A 7,155-nucleotide genomic window follows, 5' to 3' on the forward strand; every position below is an offset into this window, starting at 1 on the left:
TATCTCCGGCTAAAATGGGTGGGGTGAGCCTCCTCTGTTTTCTATTAAGGGGCAAAGCAGCAAGATTTATGTCAGGAAGTCTTGCTGGAAAGAATGGAGTGGGCTCCCAGAGCTACCCAGTTCCATAGCAATAATATTTGAATTGAAAATCAGGGTAGCACTTCCCAAACAGGATTCCCCAGAACACTAGTTACTTGAACTGATGATTTTTAAATTTTTAAAAAAATTTTTAAAATGTTAATACAGTTCAAATCAGCGTGCCTGGTTCATTTCAGCTCCTTCACTGGCAAACCTGGGGGGAGGGGCTGCTTCAGCTTCTCTGCCTTCTTTTTGTCTGTGATGACCAAGGTGTAAAGGTATCCGCTGCATCGAACTTTAAACTTCACATTATCCTTATTTTTCTTGGCGTCACTTGGAGTCCTTTTGCCTGGCTGTAAGCAGAAAGTCCTTGATTTCTTCAGTTTTGCGAGGCATGATGACGCGGAGCGGAGAGCGCGGCCGGAACAGCGAGCGGCAAGAAGCTGAACTGCTGAATTTTGTTTTGTTTTGTATTTTTAACCACTGTTTATGGTCAAAAAAAAAAAAGTGTGGAAAATCCCGGGTTGAATACATTTCAAGGAATTACTTTTTCTGCAAGGCATTAAACATATTTAATGTGTTAATAGGAATTGCATGTCTTGGAATTAATGGTTCACAGAACACAGTTTGCAAACACTGAACAAGGGAGAGGACCGGGGGAGAAGTGGCCCAGGCTAGGCTGCATGACTGTGGGGGGCAGGGGCTTCTTGATTGCTGGTGGTTAAGCAGTGCCCTTGGGTACCCCCAGTTGTGCCTGGGGTATAGATGCAGAAGGCAGGAAAGGAAGCAGGATAAAACAGAGATAGCGAGGTGGTAGCGTGATGCTGGTTGACCTAGATTTCCAAACTCTGTGTGTGGATTGGGGGCCCTTTTGGGTAAGAAACATTCTCACTACTCTTGCTAAGGAGCAAAACCGACATGCTCTCTCCCAGGGAGAGTGGTATGGAATGGTACAGTTCTCTGTGTTTTCTTCAGGTTCTGGTTCCTTCTCCAAGTCAGTCGTTCTTTCTCCAGTTATAGTATCATACAAATGTATATATTATAGAATTGCCATATTTTATTTTGGCTCCTAATTTAAGTTATTTCAAGGATAGTACATACAGTCCTGGGTACTTGGATGTAAAATCTATGGCATAAGTTCATTGAGAAGCTCTCTGTTGGGGTTCTAACATTGCCACCCATGTGGCATCCCTTTCAACATGACCTCAGGGAGACAGTTCTGCAGTGGGTTCCTGAGATGAACGCACATGCACATTTGATCTATTGCGTTACCTCCCAGACTAAACTCGCTATCCTGCTGCCAGTCACTACAACGTTCTCAAATATGAGTCAAGTGTGCGTTAGGAGCTGGTGCCTTGTACTCTGAACTTCAGGGAGCGCAAACCAACATTTTAATTTTCATTATTTTTTTCAATTTTATTACCTCTTATTTTCTTCCAGTTTCATTGAGATATAGTTGACATACAGTTCTGTATAAGTTTAAGGTGTACAGCATAATGATTTGAATTATATACATCACGGTTTATATAGAGACACAAAATTAAAGAAATAGAAAAAAATTTTTCCTGGCGATGAGACCTCTTAGGATTTACTCTCTTAACAACTTTCATATGTAACACACAGCAGTGTTAATTGTATTTATCATGTTGTACATTACATCCCTAGTGCTTATTTATCTTATAACTGGAAGTTTGTACCTTTTGACTGCCTTCATGCAGTTCCCTCTCCCCCAACTCCCACCTCTGGTAACCACAAATCTGTTCTTTTTCTATGAGTTTGTTTGTTTTTGAAGTATAGTTGACCTACAACACTATGCTAGTTCCTCTTATATGACATAATGATTTGATGTCTCTGTACATTTCAAAATGATCAATCATGATAAGTCTAGTTACCATCTGTCATCATACAAATATATTACATAATTATTGACTATATTCCCCACACTGTACTTTTCATACCTGTGACTCATTTATATTGAACTGGAAGTTTGTACCTCTTATCTCCCTCATTTATTTCTCTCCTTTCTCCATTCCCCTCCCCTCTGGCAACCATCTGTTTGACTCTATCTGTTTTGTTATGTTTCGTGAAAAGCTAAAAGCATTTCCCCTAAGATCAGCAACAAGACAAGGATGCCCACTTTCACCACTTTTATTCAACACAGTATTGGAGTCCTTCCTAGCCACAGTAATTAGACAAGAAAAACAAATAAGAGGAATCCAAATTGCAAAGGAAGAAGTAAAACTGTTACTGTTTGCAGATGACATGATATTACACATAGGAAATCCTAAAGATGCCACCAAAAACTACTAGAACTCATCAATGAATTTGGTAAAGTTGTAGGATACAAAATTAATATACAGAAACCTAACAATGCTAACAATGAACTATCAGAAAGAGGAATGAACAAAACAATCACATTGACAATTGCATCAAAAATAACAAAATACCTAGGAATAAATCTAACTGAGGGGGTAAAAGACCTGTACTTGGAAAACTATAAGACACTGATGAAAGAAATTGAAGACAACACAAACAGATGGAGAGATATACTGTGTTTATGGATTGGAAGAATTAATATTAACTGATGTTGTTAAAATGGCCATGCTACCCAAGGCAATCTACAGATTCAATGCAATCCTTATAAAATACCAAGGGCTTTTTTCATAGAAGTAGAATAATTTTAAAATTTGTATGGAAATGTAAAAGACACTGAATAGCCAAAACAATCTTAAGAAAGAAGAACAGAGCTGAAGGAATCATACTCCCTGACTTCAGACTATACTACAAAGCTACAATAATCAGAACAGTATGGTACCAGCACAAAAACAGACACATAGCTCAATGGAACAGAATAGAAAGCCCAGAGATGAACCCACACTTATATGGGCAATTATTCTATGACAAAGGCAGCAAGAATATAAAATGGGGAAAACACAGCCTTTTCAATAAATGGTATTTGGAAACTGGGGAGCTACATGCAAAAGAATCAAACAGGACTATTTTCTCACACCACATACAAAAATAAACTCAAAATAGATTAAAGACCTAACTGTAATACCTGAAACCATAAAACTTCTAGAAGAAAACATAGGCAGTATGCTCTTTGACATGGGCTGTAGCAATATTTTTTTGGATATGTTTCCTCAGGCAAAGGAAACAAAAACAAAAATAAACAAACAGCACTACATCAAACTAAAAAGCTTTTGCACAGTGAAGGAAATTATCAACAAAATGAAGAGGCTGCCTACTGAATGGGGGAAGACATTTGCAAATGATGTATTTGATGAGGGGTTAATATCCAAAATATACAAAACACTCATACAACTCAACATCAAAAAAACCCCAAACAACCCTGTTGAAAAATGAGCAGAGGGTCTGAATAGACATTTTTCCAAAGAAGACATACAGGTGGACAACAGGCACATGAAAAGATGTTCAACATCACTAATCATCAAGGAAATGCAAATCAAAACCACAATGAGCTATCACCTCACGCCTCTCAGAATGGCTATTATCAAAAAGACAGCAAATAACAAGTGTTGGTGAGGATGTGGAGAAAAGGAAACTCTTGTGCACTGCTGGTGGGAATGTAAATTGATGTAGTCACTATGGAAAACAATATGGAGATTCCTCAAAAAATTAAAAATAGGACTACTATACAATCCAACAACTCCACTCCTGGGTATTTACCTGAAGAAAATGAAAACATAAATTAGAAAAGATGTATGCACCCCTATGTTCATTGTAGCATTATTTACAATAGCTGATACATAGAAGCAACCTAAGTGCCTATCAATGGATGAATGAATGAAGAAGATGTAGTATATGTATACAGTGGAATATTACTATCCATAAAAAAGAGTAAAATCTTGCCATTTGTAACAACATGGATGGACCTAGAGAGTATTATGCTAAGTGAAATAAGTCAGACAGATTAAGACAACTAATGTATGGTTTCAATTATATGTGGAATATAAAAAAGAAGACAAATGAACAAACATAGCTAAACATACCAAGCTTTTTATTTTTATTTTTTAAAAAATAATGATTTAGAAAAGGAAGATGAGAGAATGGGGGTGCCACAACAATGTTCCAGAGAAGCAGCGGTACAGGTCAGTCCATTCCACTTTCTCTGTCTGAGGTAGGGTCTCTAAGACCCTGATGAAAGGGGAGAAGGTAGCTATATGGACTGAATTTACTTCTGGACATTTTCTAGAACCTGTCTGGTAGTCCTTGGTTAATTCAGCTGAGTGCCACACTTCATCAGGGTCAGGGATCCAGACCCTTGTGTACTGAATAAGGGATGGCCTCTGAGAGCAGTTCTCAACCAGAGCATCCATCACTACAGTTGTTCCGGAGCCCCACTCCTTCCATACCATGCTTTTTAAATGGTCCCTTTGAATCCCCCTCTGGGGTTTGAGATGAAGGGGAAGCACCACCTCCTCCTTTGGTGTGGAAGAGGGACCCACGGCACAATTTCCTCCCCAAGATGGTCTTTCCCCAAACCCTCCTTCTCCCCACTCTCTCTCAGCCCTTTAACATCTCCAATGTGAGTCAAGAATTTAAAAGAGTTATGTAACCAGTTTTTACTTAAATCCTTAAAAGTAATTTGCACATGGACTCATACTTCTTTTGGAATGCAGCAACACTTGTATCTTTGTGCCTCAGTTGAAGCTTCAGTTTTAATTCCTGTTACAAAGATGCTTGTATGCATACCTTTCAATTTCTCTCTCTCTTTTTTTAAAAAATATTTTGGGAGTGTTATTTTCTCTCTCTCTTTTTTAATAAATTTATTTATTTATTTTTGGGCTGCATTGGGTCTTTGTTGCTGTGTATGGGCTTTCTCTAGTTGCGGCGAGTGGGGGCTACTCTTTGTTGCGGTGCGCAGGCTTCTCATTGAGGTGGCTTCTTTTGTTGTGGAGCATGGGCTCTAGGCCCACAGGCTTCAGTAGTTGTGGCACGCAGGCTCAGTAGTTGTGGCGCAGGGGCTTTGTTGCTCCGTGGCATGTGGTATCTTCCCAGACCAGGGCTTGAACCCATGTCCCCTGCATTGGCAGGCAGATTCTTAACCACTGAACCACCAGGGAAGTCCCTCAATTTCTCTTAAATGGTAATTTACCTTAGGATGGTTCTCCAGAAGGGAAACCATTGGTTCAAAGGATTTGGAAAGAGTATTTTCATTCTAAACATGTGGTTGTTTTTCTCAACCTTGAGACTGAAGGGGAATTACTAGGCTGACTCAGGCATGAAACAGGTTGTTATGTGTAAGCTAGATCCTGTGTTAAGTGGTGCCAGGGTGCGTACTGGAATTTTCCTAAGAACCTATAATTTGCTTACCTGTGTAGTGCCAATAGTTTGAGGTTCTTCACACCACATTTCTTCTAAGCAACTCCCAGTGCAGGAACAGTTCCAAATGCACAGGCCCATGTTTGCAATGGAAATAGGAGGATCTTAGATGTCAATGATGAGTGGAGATTTAAATAATGATAATTATATTTATATAGCACTGAGTATTTGCCAGGCCCTGTCTTAGCTACATTAACATATATTAATTTCTTTAGACCTCACATCAACTCTATGAAGAGGCACTATTATTATTCCCATTTCACAGAAGAAGAGGCTGAGGTACAGAGAGGTTAAGTAACTGACTCAGCTAGTAAGTGGCAGAGCTGAAAGTTGTGCATGCCATCGGCTGCACAGTGTGTCTAACCATTGCACTGAACTGCCTCTTACACTAAACAAAGCGCTATCTGTTGCAATGGTCCTCAGAGGTTCTGTCATACTCCCATGAAGAAGACTGGAAACATTCTCAGAACTAACCTGGTTTCCAGGGGTGACAGGCCTGAATGTGCAAAAAGAGGATGGTAGTTGGGTTGGGTGGGTACTTGGTGGTATCTGGCTTTGTTTCTCTTCCTTTTGATGGTGAAGTAGGGCCCACAGCACAGTTGAGCTTGGTGCATAATAGATGCTCAGTCAAGGGTTATTGTATGACTGGATGAATGATACAGTTCACATAGATAATGACACAAATGCCTGCTCTCTGCATTTATGTCTTCTATCTCATTATTATCTCTGATTGTCATAGCAATATAAACTAGATATGATTGCCATTGTATTATAAGTGAGGAAGCTCAAGTTTAGAGTAATTAAGGGAGTTATTTTGTCTAAGGCCATGCAGCTAGTCAACCACAGATGCAGGTTCCAGACCACATCAGTCACCTCTTTTATTCACCTAATGTTTGCCACTTATGTCCTATGACCTGTTACAAGAGTAATATTAAGTATTAGCTTATGTCTGTCCCCTTAAGATAGTCCATTGAGAAGACCCAACTAGTTTATCCCCATTTAGATTCCTCAAACTCAGTCTTGCTAGTAAAATATTTCCTTGTGTCTCCAAACTGATTGTTCATAACCTTTTAATTAAAATTAAACCAGAATAATTTCTCAGTAATTCGGAACACAATTGGCTTTGTTAGAAAATCCCTAATTGCATTTTTCTCAGATGACATCTTTTTGAATTAATTATTCCATTCTCTTATATCCTTTTTCTGCACACAAGCCCAGGAGCTCTGTGGGCAACCTGGGAAGACCTTTCTTCATATGTCTTTTGAGGATGAGGATGTCCTACCTCCAGTATTACAAGAACAGATCTGGAGTCAGAGCACCTGAATCCAGGGGCTACCCTGCCCCTCACTAGAGTGGGAAAGCATTTTAACTTCTCTTGACTTCAATTTTCTCCTACATGAAATGAGGAGGTGTGACAGGTCAAGGAAGTGTTAGGTGTGCCCAGGGCAGGCATCACTAATCTCTCCAGGAATTCCTCCTTGCTGACTCTCAGTGCAGTTCCCCAGTCAGGTGCTATGGATCCACTGGAGGTGGCATCTAAGTTCATGAAAGTTAGTTGCTGCCTTTGTTAAATATGAACACTCAGCTCCCACACAGGCCTAGTCTTAACATTTGTGGTGTTGCAGAAGAGTACAAACGGAGGCCACATACTACATGTTTAAATATTTAAAAGTTATAAATTAAGCTAACAAACTGTTAAATAATGTATGTTTTACTTTTCTATCTTGAAAA

At 39.4% G+C, this 7,155-nt stretch overlaps 1 pseudogene; it reads right to left on the minus strand.

Moving 5' to 3' along the window:
• Positions 1-266: 266 nt before the first annotated feature.
• On the minus strand, positions 267-474 carry LOC118898465 (annotated as a pseudogene).
• Between the last annotated feature and the right edge of the window lie 6,681 nt (positions 475-7,155).

The sequence above is a fragment of the Balaenoptera musculus genome, chromosome 7, assembly GCF_009873245.2.
Source record: "Balaenoptera musculus isolate JJ_BM4_2016_0621 chromosome 7, mBalMus1.pri.v3, whole genome shotgun sequence".
Classification (NCBI taxonomy): Eukaryota; Metazoa; Chordata; class Mammalia; order Artiodactyla; family Balaenopteridae; genus Balaenoptera; species Balaenoptera musculus.